Source organism: Crinia signifera, chromosome 8, assembly GCF_055691185.1.
Source record: "Crinia signifera chromosome 8, ASM5569118v1, whole genome shotgun sequence".
Classification (NCBI taxonomy): domain Eukaryota; kingdom Metazoa; phylum Chordata; class Amphibia; order Anura; family Myobatrachidae; genus Crinia; species Crinia signifera.
This window is the reverse complement of record NC_139224.1, coordinates 132,764,954-132,777,978: the sequence shown is the minus strand read 5'-3', so window position 1 is coordinate 132,777,978 and position 13,025 is coordinate 132,764,954. Positions and strand designations below refer to the sequence as shown.

The 13,025-nt window shown below is 46.7% G+C and overlaps 1 long non-coding RNA gene across 3 annotated transcripts in view; it reads right to left on the bottom strand.

The window, feature by feature from the left end:
- LOC146026481 (uncharacterized) overlaps positions 1 to 13,025 on the bottom strand; it is a 138,975-nt gene that overhangs the window by 119,877 nt on the left and 6,073 nt on the right. For all 3 annotated transcript variants that reach the window (XR_014454465.1, XR_014454466.1, XR_014454464.1), the window contains exon 2: positions 8,352 to 8,440. This is a non-coding gene — a long non-coding RNA (uncharacterized LOC146026481). The remainder of the gene's footprint in view (positions 1 to 8,351; positions 8,441 to 13,025) is intronic.

Genomic DNA, 13,025 nt, shown 5'->3' with positions numbered 1-13,025 from the left:
CCTGGTCCTCCGCAGCCATTGTCGTCTGGCCGGTCCTGCAGGAGCCATGTCCCCGGGGATGGATAGGAGTTACTGGGGGTCCCACAATAGGGGGTGGCCGTCCCCAGTAGCCTGCACTACAAGCCCTACATCCCTGTCACGTGCCACCCTGCTGGCCAGTCTGGGAATGCCAGAGGGGCGTGGAGTGCTCGGGGCAGGAGTACCCCACCCCCTGCCTCTAACGGCATCACTATATAATATGGTGGTGCCCCTTATGGGGGCCGCAGCCTGGCGCACAGCATTGACCATCACGCCAGGCTGTAAAATCCCCAAATTCAGAGTAATATACTGTCATTATTTTCTGCTTTTAAAATACAGTATTTAACATGTCCCTTTGCCCCAATGTAACTGACCTTAGAGAGAGATAAAGTAAAGAGTTTGCAAAGTATCCAGTCAGCTTCTGTCATTTATCTTGCACAGTCTAAAATGTGACCTAAGCCGATCGGCTGCTAGGGGAAACTGCTCCACTTTATGTATTATGAAGGTTCATACATATCCATCTGTGTCCTGTGGAGTAAACAGAGCTACAGTATATAACATACAGCACCCAGCACTGTGTGTGTGGCTGATTGGGAGTGTAGCTCGTGACCTAATATGAAGGCAGCATGGCAGTGCATACTGCAGTTCTGCTCCATACACATAATACATATGCCTGAGCACAGCAGTGCCACACATGGTAGCTCAGAGGTACTGTACAGTCTCATTATGGCTGTATGAGTCAGAGATTAGTCCAGGGATCTGTAGGAATCAGTGAACTAATTGAACTACTGAACTATTTGCAGGACTCATGAGTCATCAGGACAATGTAGATCCGCAGAGTCCAGACCATGGGCGGTATTCAATGAGAATACCTGCGAGGTGCAGCGAATCCTTTTTAGGATTCGCTGCACATTCGCCACGTTCCGGAGCCGGCGGGCTCCGGTATTCAACGTGTCAGGGGCTCGCTGCCCCTGACTGGCGAATATGAGCTCCTGCGGCGTATGCCGCAGGGAGCCTGAGGACGGTGGCAGGCAGAGAGATGGAAGTCTCTCTGCCTAGCCCAGAACGTTTGTGGGGGTTAGGTGGGCTCCCCGGGTGCCAGGCAGCACAGGCTGCCCCCCGGGGGTGCCAGCAGGGGACCTATATTCACTATACCCGATCGTAACGATCGGGTGCAGTGAATATATGCTGGCTGCTGTGTAAAAAAAAAATATATATATTTTTTAAAATTAAATATATATTCATGTGCTTACAGCACATGAATAAAAGTAGCATGCCCCTCCTCAGAATAAAATTCCTGATTTTTTTACACCAAATGTAAAAAACAAAACACTTTATTTAAAAGTTCACATTCCACTTCTCCATAAAAAGATAGCGATTGCTACTCGGTGAATCATGGCGAAAAAAACCTTTAAATGTATTCGCCATGTGGTCATTGAATAGGGTGATTCACCGTTTTAGTCCAAAATTCGCCAAACAGCACAAATTCGCCATTAAAACATGGCGAATCAGGCTCATTGAATACCGCCCCATGTGTGAGCTCAGCACTGCCACCTGTGGCAGCTAACATGCACTGCCTCCTGAGTATTGCATGAGAGCTCAATAACATGGCTGTTGCAGAAGCACCTACACAGGTCCCAGCAGAAGATTTAGCACAGCAGTATGCTCAGGACCCAGTACAAGAAGCAGCAGCAAGTGTTGGACATCTGGACAAGGGCATAAAGTGGCCATGCAGAGGTGGGGGAACTCATTTCTCTATGCCACCTAATTACCCCCCCTCCAGTACCTCCATTAGGCAGGGACAGGGCCAGTGGTGGGGTATTTGGAATCCCTCTGCAAACTAGAATGCTTTCCTGTGAGAATTACTGTGCAGGGCCAATGTGGAGATGAAAATGTTCCACCTCACAATTAGAAGTGGTGGAACTCAGTTGCACCCCATTCCCCCTCACTTTAACCCCTGATCTGGACTAATAGTATAGTGATAGTATCACAGAAAGGTGAGCAGCATGAGCACACATTCTCACTCACATACACACCACACATAGACTTTGGCTAGCCAGTGCATATTAGATCTGTATTTGCTGGGCTTTGCTGTATTTTTAAATTTAGATTCAGTAATTAAAGATGCAGGAAATGAGCCTTATGGAGCTGCTGGGCTCTGTCTGTCTGTGTGTTACACCTCCCACTTGATTTACTTCCTGGTGAACTAAATGCTGCTGCACACAGATTAGAAGGAGAGGGACAGAAGAGGAAGAATCTACAGGGGAGAGAGAAGGTGAAAGATTTTAGAAAGATTTAGCAAAGATAGAGAGACAGCATAAGATATTTTTTTAGAGATAGCTGCACTGCAGCACTTGCCTGTTCAGCAGCTTCGCAGGACAGAGGAAGTTCAGTTCACATCTAGCATGTGATTTTTCTTACCCTGTCTAAATCCCTCCCCCTGCTCTGATAGTCATGTGATATGATAATGAGGATGGACCTATCTACAAAGTGCAACATGCAGGAACCCATCAGTGTTTTATGCTCCCTCATTGCTTAATCAGCATTTGTGTTTCTCTAGCAGCCCCCTCTATGCATTAATCATCCCCCCACCCAGCAGGTTTGCCCCTCACACCCCTCAGCAGACAGCACGGACACATCCGTGCTGTCTGAAATCACCAGCCTGTTTGAAACTGGCGCCGACCGTCGGGAAATAAATATATCCCCAGGTCTCACGAGAATCCAACGTGGGATAATGACGTTTTAGCCTCGATTTGGACTCGGAAAGATGGCGTGAACCGGCGAACTCCTTGGATCCGGCCTTGGATCAGGTAATTTCGTGGGGGTTTGGATCTCTAGGATCCAAACTCGCTCATCTCTTATATATTTTGCTACATATGTCACTCAAAGTGTGTGAGTGTGTGTATAACGCTAGGTGGAGCCTCTGACTCACATGACTGACTCACATGACAGAGAACAAGCCCAGTGAGCCCACAGACAGAGCCAGACACCCTCTGCCTCCCCATGATGCCCAGCACTGCTACTCCACAGCCACCAGGTGAGCGCCCCCTGCCGCACTCCCCCCCCGCGCAACCCTCCCGCGATTTGTGGCACAAACAGCCCCCCCCACGCGATTCGTGGCAACACCCCCCTTGCGACCACCCCCCTCCCGCGGCAAACCCCCCCCCCCCGCGACCCCCCCTTGCGAGATTCGTGGCACCCCCCCGCAATTCGCAGCAGCCCCAGGATTTAATGGCACATGCAAAACACTGACATGGCTATGGTAGACAATGAAAAAGGTTGACATGAGTTTTTGAAGATTTATTTTTCTTTTTTTTTATGTTTTCATATTCATTGTCATGTGTCGACATGGACACCAATGAAGTGTCACATATATGTCAACATTTACATGTGTTGTCCTTTCTGTGTTGATTTTTTCTTGTGGCGATTTGCGTCACACACCCCCCCGCAACCCCCCCTCCCGCGTTTCGCGGCACCCCCCCCCTCCCACAATTCGCGGAAACCCCCCACCAGAACCCCCGTGAACCCCGCCCTCCCGCGATTGGCGGCACCCACCCCCCGCGACCCCCCCTCCTGCAATTTGCAGCACCCCCCGCGATTCGCGGCAGCCCCAGGATTAAATGGCGCACTGACATGGCTATGGTCGACAATGAAAAAGGTTGACATGAGTTTTTGAAGATTTATTTTTCATTTTTTTAATGTTTTCATATTCATTCTCATGTGTCGACATGGATACCAATGAAGTGCCACACTTATGTCAACATTTACATGTGTTGACCTTTCTGTGTTGATTTTTTCTTGTGGCAATTCGCATCACATCCCCCCCGCCGCAACCCCCACTCCCGCGATTCACGGCACACACACACACACCCTGTGACCCCCCTCCCGCAATTCTCGGCACCCCACCCTGTGACCCCCCCTCCCGCGATTCACGGCACACCCCCCGGGACCCCCCCTCCCATGATTCACCGCAACCCCCCCTCCCGCAATTTGCGGCAACCCACCCCCCGCCACCCCCCTCCTGCCATTCTTTGCAACCCCTCCCCTCGCGCGATTCTCAGCAACCACCCCCCGCAACCCCCCTCCCGTAATTCGCGGCACCACCCGCAACGCCCCCTCCCGCAATTCGCGGCACCCCCCGCGACCCCCCCTCCCGCGATTCGCGGACACCCAAGTGTCAATACAGGGCAACTTTCATACAATTCTAACCATATTTCTCATATACAAACGCTCACAAATTTAGGGGGCGCAGCCCCTTACGACGGTGTGAAGAGCACCCGTAGGGCACGATGAATCACCTAGTCTCTAATATATACACATATCTATAGATTGTAAGCTTGCGAGCAGGGCCCTCATACCTTTGAATGTCTGTAAATACCCAGTTTGTTGTTTCACTGTCTCCTATTGTAAAGCGCAACGGAATATGCTGTGCTATATAAGAAACTGTGGTACTTATATGTTAGTTGGGCGCCCAATTTGCATACGTACGTTACCGTAGGGAAATTGCATCTCATCCGATGGTTCGCATGCAATGCGATGCGATTTTTCCATAGGGTTCAATGTTAGTGACTTTACTATACAATATTGGATGCCATGGCATTCCGATAATCGCATTGCATCCGATTTTTTGGATGCGATGCGATTTTTCCATAGAGTTGTATGTTAGTGAATTTACTGTACAATATCGGGTGCCATGGCTTCCAATAATCGCATCACATCCGATGTTTTGCATTCGATGTTTTGCATGCGAAACATCGGATGCGATGCAATTTTTCCATAGGGTTGTATGTTAGTGGATTTACTGTACAACATCGGGTACCATGGCATCCGATAATCGCATCGTATCCGATGTTTTGCATCTGACATTTTGCATGCGAAACATCGGATGCGATTTTTCCATAGAGTTGTATGTTAGTGAATTTACTGTACAATATCGGGTGCCATGGCATCCGATAAAATATCGGATCCGATAATTGTATAGGGTTTTATGCCATATAATGTACTATCCATGTATTATATGACATATAATGTGATGGACGCACACACACACCCCCACCCCTCCCCCACTATCCACACCACCCCGAAGCATGGCGAGCGGCGGCGGAATGCGTCCGTTCGACCTTTTCATACCCCCACTGTCCACGTCGGCGTGAAGTTGATTTTATATAGGGTGGCGGGCCACCGAGCCCGAAGTGTGGTGAGCGCACGCATATTGCGTTACATGTATTTTGCATCCCCTCGCTGCGCTCGACATGCTTCGGGCTCGGTGGCTTACTGCGCACGCCACACTATATAAAATCAAGTCCATGCCGACGTGGATAGGGGGGTAGGAAAAGGTCGGGCGGATGCGTTCCACCGCCCCTCGCGGGTCTCGCTGCGCTTGCCACGCTTCGGGGTGGCGTGGATAGTGGGGGGGTGCGCCCATCACATTATATGTCATATAATACATGGATAGTACATTATATGGCATAAAACCCTATACAATCGGATCCGATATTTCACCGGATGCCATGGCACCCGATATTGTATAGTAAAATCAGTTACATACAACCCTATGGAAAAATCGCATTGCATCCGATGTTCTGCATGCAAAACATTGGATGCAAAACATCGGATGTGATGCAATTATCGGATGCCATGGCACCCGATATTGTACAGTAAATTCACTAACATACAACCCTATGGAAAAATCACATTGCATCGCCTCCGATGTTTCGCATGCAAAATATCGGATGCAAAACATCGGATGCGATGCGGTTATCGGATGCCATGGCACCCGATATTGTATAGTAAATTCACTAACATACAACCCTATGGAAAAATCGCATTGCATCCGATGTTCTGCATGCAAAACATTGGATGCAAAACATCGGATGTGATGCAATTATCGGATGCCATGGCACCCGATATTGTACAGTAAATTCACTAACATACAACCTTATGGAAAAATCGCATTGCATCCGATGTTCTGCATGCAAAACATCGGATGCAAAACATCGGATGTGATGCAATTATCGGATGCCATGGCACCCGATATTGTACAGTAAATTCACTAACATACAACCCTATGGAAAAATCACATTGCATCCGAAACATCGGATGCGATGTGATATATGTGATATATAGATTTTATCACTGAGGGTCAGATGCACTAAGCTTCAAAAGTGATAAAATTCAGAGTGATAAACCACGAACCAATCAGCTCCTGCCTGTCATTTTTCAAACACAGTCAGTGACATGGCATGTAGGAGCTGATTGGATGGCTGTTTATCACTCTCCATTTTATCACTTTTTAATCTTATTGCATCTGGGCCCCAGTGTGGTGACTCCTGAGCACTAATATGTCACTTCCCACTGATTCCCCAACAGTGTTACTGTGTAATATTAGTGGGAAGATGATGTGGGCTATGGGGCAGAGAGACCAACTGCCGCCCGCATGCCACATGCCAGGTATAAAACCTCAGTGCACTGGCCTCTCACTGTCATTTCTTGAGCAGAGGCAGAGGTGAGTGCAAGAAAATAGACCCCCCTAGAGAGAAGCAGTTTTTACAGCGGTTACTCCAGGTATTATCACAGTGATCAGAGAGATCAGCGCACATTAACACCTGTGTTTTCTATCTTTTTTTTTTTTTTCTGTGCACCTTTGGTGCATTTACCACCAACGATGAGCCGGAGGGAATTGGCCCAGTTAGCTGGAACTGGGCCATATCCGAACACCTCCTGGCTACGGTCAGGGCGCCGCAGACCATCTTCTGGTGTACCATCTGCAGCAGCCCCAACATCAGGAGGACCACCACCAGCAGCAGTGCCATCCTCAGGAGCACCAGCAGTGGCAGGAGCACGAAGACCAGCAGTCATCCTTGCCCGCCTTCCATCCTACAGGAGATGCACCTTTACAGAAGGAGGCGCTGTAGAGTCCTGCCCCATCTGCATCTCCCAGTTTCGGATTGGAGAGGAAGTGGCGGTCACATCCTGCAGGCATGTTTTCCACATCTCATGCCTGACACAGTGGCTGGACATAAACACCATCTGCCCCCTGTGCCGCTCCCGATGCCTGAGCAGACTTTTCCTGCGTCGTCTTTAGAGGAAATCCGAGGACGTAAGTACTGTTACAGCTGGTCGTGTCCTTGTTGTCTTGTCTCCCCCTGTCTACCCTACTCGGGGATTAGCTACTTGCTGCTGTTGTCAGCAGAAGTCTTGAGGGATTTTACCTTTTTTACCTGAACTGACGGACTTAATTTGGCTCATTTAAATTTGGCTAATTGGCAACAATTCAAATTCCTCAGTCCCTCAGCAGGGTTTTGGGTTCACCTCTTGCCGAGTTTTACTTGTGTTATCCTTGCTCTCCCCCAACCCCCTTTCCCCTCATGTGTCTTTATATTGCTTCTGATTGGCCCTGAAGCTTGTCTTAATTCAACTCATTGGCATTCAATTAAACAAAAGTTTTTTTGTTTTTTTGGGGGCTTTTTTTTTTGGCAGATCATCCATTTAAGTTTTAATTTCTTTGGGAGCTATTCATGAAGCAGTGAAAGAGGGGAGAAGTGTGATTGGTTGCCATGGTAACATCTCCTCTGGCTCACCCTTACGCTCTTCTCACTGATTCCCGAATAGGCCCCTTTGCCACCAAACTTTAGTTTATTAAACATATTTAAATAATCCTGATGTGTTTTAAATAAATTCCAACTTTTATTCTGCCAAATACATGTCTCTGAGTCTTTATTCATATTATGGTTACTTACGAGTGTGTGATTATATGGTATATATTATATGGTATATACATGGGACACCCCTCAGATGGTGGAAGGTTATGGGCATCTTTACCACCAGACATTTCCTAATCCATTTAATTATAATAAATAATGAAATAAATACCCATTACTGGCAATCACGGTGTCTGAGTCTTTCTGTTTATTAATGGTATTACTGTTATATTATTGTTCTGTGACTAGCGTCCCGGTCAGTATAAAAGATGTTTAATCCTATTTTGAATATTGACTGTGTGAGGGTGAAGTGGGCGTTTGGGGGTGGAAACCTGCCGTTTTCCAGGTATTTCTGAAAAAGTGATGTGCCCAGGCATTTATGGGGAGGGTCTGTGATGTCAGCAATGACCGCTTCCGCCCCGTCACAGTCATCATTTAGTGGAAGGGTCAGAGTTACTCCCAAATGCACAGACTGCAAAATAGATGCAAGATTTGCATATTGCTGTCCATGTTATCTCCCCCACATGGTCCCGTCACTCGCAGCACATGAATAGGCTGCTGACAATCGCTCAGTTGTGAAAACATCGGCATTGCATACAAACATGAATTAAGGTGATTGGGCCTGATACAGACCTGATTGCTGGGCTGCAAATTTATGATGCTGTGTCTTCAGACTAGGGGTAAGCGGGTCCAGTTCTCAGAGAAGGCCCAACTGCAATTCCCTGCATTAGACACAAGTGTCAGAGTTACATATACTGTAGGTTACACCTTGGCATCTGGAGATTTTCTAGGCATGGGCAGAACAAGCATTACTGTATGTACAGCTCTACCTTTCAAGAAACCCACAAAATGGCTTATGACCACAATCACTGAACAATGGGTAAGTCACTCTAGACACATATGAATGTGTTATTAAAACAATAACACAATAACACATGCCTCATTGTGTTGACATATGGCGTGCTACTGTACATCAGCAACTTAAAAAAATATTTGTAAGATGTTGATGTAGCATGCCATGGGTGACATGTAATAGGATGAGAGAATCAGAAAGTGAGAGATTTGGTAAGAGATCTCCAGTTTGACTTTGCAGTGTAATGATTGCCGCTTTAAAAAACTGGAGGTTTCTTACCAGATCTCTCACTTTCTGATTCTCTCATCCTATTAAATCTCACCTTTGTTGTTGTTATTAGTATTAGTAGTATTATCATTATTATTATTGTTATTATTACTCTATTCATATTGCGCCACAAGGGCAGCAACTTACAAAATACAGAATACAGAAACAGAATGAACAAAACAAGAAAGAAACAAACTTACAGAATAAGGAACTGGAACTGTTTAAAAATAAACTACAATGGGGGAAATTTACTAAGGTAAATTCGTAAAAAAAAAAATCGTATTTTCAAAGTAAAATAACAAAATTTTGGGCGTATTTGTATTTTTAGCATTTACTATGCCAAAAATACGATTATTCGTATTGATGGGATATTGGTATTTGTATTTACATATACGAATGAATACACCATCAAATTAATTCGACAGGAATCACCATTCAAAAGAATAATGATTTCTAATTTTCAATACGGCCGGTAAATAGCGGGATACGCCCGCTAATTGCAGAACAAATACACCTGGAAAATACACATAATTTTTCTGGCGTATTTGGCTTCAGCCTGCAGGGATCAGTCAGATCCATGCAGGCTGCAGTGTGTAAAAAATAGAAAAATAGGTACTTGTGTAGTTTGGCGGCGCCCATCGCATCGCATACCATAAGGCATACGATAGTATGCGATGCGACGCGATATCGCGCGATATTGTACAATGCCATACAATTTTAAAATTGTATGACATTGTATATGGCATACAATGCCATACAATGCGATGCGATGTGATTAAACAGTGTATAAGCACCCTAATGGGTGCTTACAATGTTAAATGCACCCCCCCGCCACCCCCCCACTATAAACGTGAACCCGAAGCGTGGCGAGCGCAGCGAGCCCGCGAGGGGTGGCGGTACGCGTCCTCCGACCTTTTCATACCCCCACTATCCACGTTGGCGTGGAGTTGAGAATAGAAAGTGCGGCGAGCGCAGCGAGCCACCGAGCCCGAAGCGTGGTGAGCGCAGCGAGGGAACGCGGATACCTGTGAAGGCCGCGAGGGGACTCTGATACCTGTGAAGGTATCCGCGTCCGCTCGCCACGCTTCGGGCTCGATGGCTCGCTGCGCTCACCACACTTTCTATTCTCAACTCCACGCCGACGTGGATAGTGGGGGTATGAAAAGGTCGGAGGACGCGTACCGCCGCCCCTCGCGGGCTCGCTGCGCTCGCCATGCTTCGGGTTCACGTTTATAGTGGGGGGGGGTGGCGTGGGGGTGCATTTAACATTGTAAGCACCCATTACGGTGCTTAAAAGCACCCTTTAGGGTGCTTATACAATCTTTCATCGTATAGGGGGCAAAAATCGGGTGCATGGCATGCGATGCGATTAAAACATCGCGCGATGGAAATCGGGGGCGCTGCCAAAATACACAAGTACCGAAAAATAAATAAATAAAATGTTGTGGGGTCCCCCCTCCTCCACGGCCATAACCAGCACCAGGCTGAAAGAGAATCATGAAAAAAAATAAATGAAACCGGGCAAATAGGGCTTCGCTGATTTTTATAAACCAGCCCCAGGCTTCAGGGCCAGGTCTGGTTCCCAAAATACAAGGGACAAAATGACTAGGGGTCCCCCGTATTTTATGAACCAGCCCCAGGCCCAACCAGCCCGCAGGGTAATGCCATAGCCGGGGGGAGACTTTTTATACAAGTCCCCCCAGCCAAAGCATTCATCCCTACCGATTAGTCAGCCTGGCCAGGGGTCCTGGGGGAGTGGGGACCCTCCTAATAAAGGGTCCCCCCCTTCAGGACTTACCTGGCCAGGCTAAAGCCTGGTGCTGTCCTCGATGCCCCTGGGCGGTGGGCATCAAGCTGATTGAAGTGTAAAAAATAGATTGAAAAACTATTGTCTAATACTGTGGAACTATGAGTCCCAGCAAGCCTCCCCCTCATGCTGGGACTTGGAGAACCACAAGTCCCAGCATGCAGGGCATTAAAGGGCCCCCTGGCACTTGTAGTTCCACAGTAAAAGAAATAGTTAAATAAACACACACTGACACACATGAAAAATAAAAGTTTAATACATACATTACACATACATACTGATACTTACCTTTCTTGAGCCAGTAGGTAGGTCCCTGGGTCCGGGCTCCAGGGCTCCATGATCCGGGGCTCCATGATCCGGGGTCCAGGCTCCATGATCCGGGGTCCAGGGTCTTGGATCCGAAGAAATCCTGGATCTAGGATCCGAAGAAAACATTCTACTCACCAAGGTCCTCCGGCGAAGATCACGTCCTCTTCGTTCCTCCGTAGTCCAGGTCTAAAAAAAAACTTCCCCCAATATGTTTTCATTTATGGACTAGCTGGAAACCACATTACATAAAAGCAAATTAATCAAAGGCTTCTTCACAACATGGAGAGTTATATTGGTACAATTTCTACCGACTTTCAGGATAAAATTAAACAATCTCTTCAAAATATTGAATATTATGAGACGAGAATATTGCACTGCAGGTGAGGCAGGTGTAAAACCCCACCCAAATCTAATTATCTCTGCACAAGTAACACCTGCCTCACCTGCAGTGCACATGGTTTTGTCCATCTAAGAAATATTTTGTCAGAAAGAGTGAACTAGAATAAGGGCCTTAGTTCCTGCTGGAGACTGCAGCAAAATAGCCCTGCCGGTAAGTAAGTGTAGAAAAAGTAGATCCTGGGTTGTAAATACATAGCACTGCAATACATAGAACAATACAGTAGGGGATTATCATAGGATTAAGTCTGACATCCCTGGCTCACTTAATCCAATTAAAGGGATGAGAATGGCTCTATCTGTATATATTGTCCTCTATATCAAGGTCTGATTTATAACAGCGGTGTATACTATTATATTCTGTTTATCAGGAAAGTGTCCACTCATATATATGTTCAAGTAAGCATATTTGCTGGTCGGCCTCCTATAGGTGCAGAAAACACCACCGTATACAGTACTTTTGTTTGGTGCAACTCCACTCGGGAATATATCCAATGTTCACCGATGTCATATCACGTGTTCCATACCGGGTGTTGGAATGATGATAGTAAGCTTCTGTCTGGGTCTTTCTTTAGTATAATAGCAACACCAATTATTTCTTTGCCTCCTGAGCGACTGCTATATCAGGACCAAGAAGACACCTTAGTTGGCAGTGGTAGGATCAGCTTAATAAATTGTCCAACTAAAGGGGTGTACATGCGGTGCAATGTACTTTCTATTTGATCCCAAACGGATTGCACGGTCCACTGTACATATTTGATTTAGACTATAGAGTACATAGGGCGTGGCAGGTAAAGCATCTATTCACAGCCGTGCGGGCGAATTTGGCGGCAGCCTGTGCGAGCGGCCTCTGTGAGCGGCCTTAAAAAGACACGCAGCGCTGTGAACTTTGCAGCGCTGCGTGCCAACTAGAATAACCTCCTGAAGGTATTGCGTAACCTAATTTCAATTTGCCGCATCTCCATGACACTTTAGGTACCATGCCTCTTCCTTTTGTAATGTGTTCCTGGCAGCTAAGCAGTAGACATCCTGCACTGCGGGTTCACATCAGGACGTCCGATCATTTCCCAGATGCTCACAGGATCTTTACTGTAATCTACTATCAGCATAGGAGGAGTCAGCACTCTCATTCTTGTCTGCTGCCTAGCACACAGGGGAAAGCAGGAGACCCTCCCTCCTGCAGATACTGATTCTTCTATATCTTTATTTTATATATTGCGTGGCCACTTGCCTGATTACAGCTGGATAATGTGAGTGGCTGTTTGCCTATTGCTTGGAAGACAGTTTTCCCACATATAACATATGTCATTTCCTCCGTACTGATGACCAGCTATAGACGCTTCATCTACTCTCTCATTGAGGATATCCAGACTTTAGATTGACACTAAAAACGAGTGGCAAATGCAGGATATCTAGAGAGGGGTTTCCAAATGCAATCCACGATCACCTACTCTGCAGAACATTGGAGCAAGTGTGGGAGTCTGGTGAAGTGGTAGAAGAATCGAGTAACCACTGTGGACATTAATGTAAACATTGATATTTTTATACACTACACAGTATGTATGGAATGCAGTGTAAGTAAAACAAGACATTGGTTTTACTTACTCAGTATTAACCCCTCCCTTGCATGCAGGGGCGGATTGGGGATTGAAAGTGGCCCTGGAAAATTTCTGGA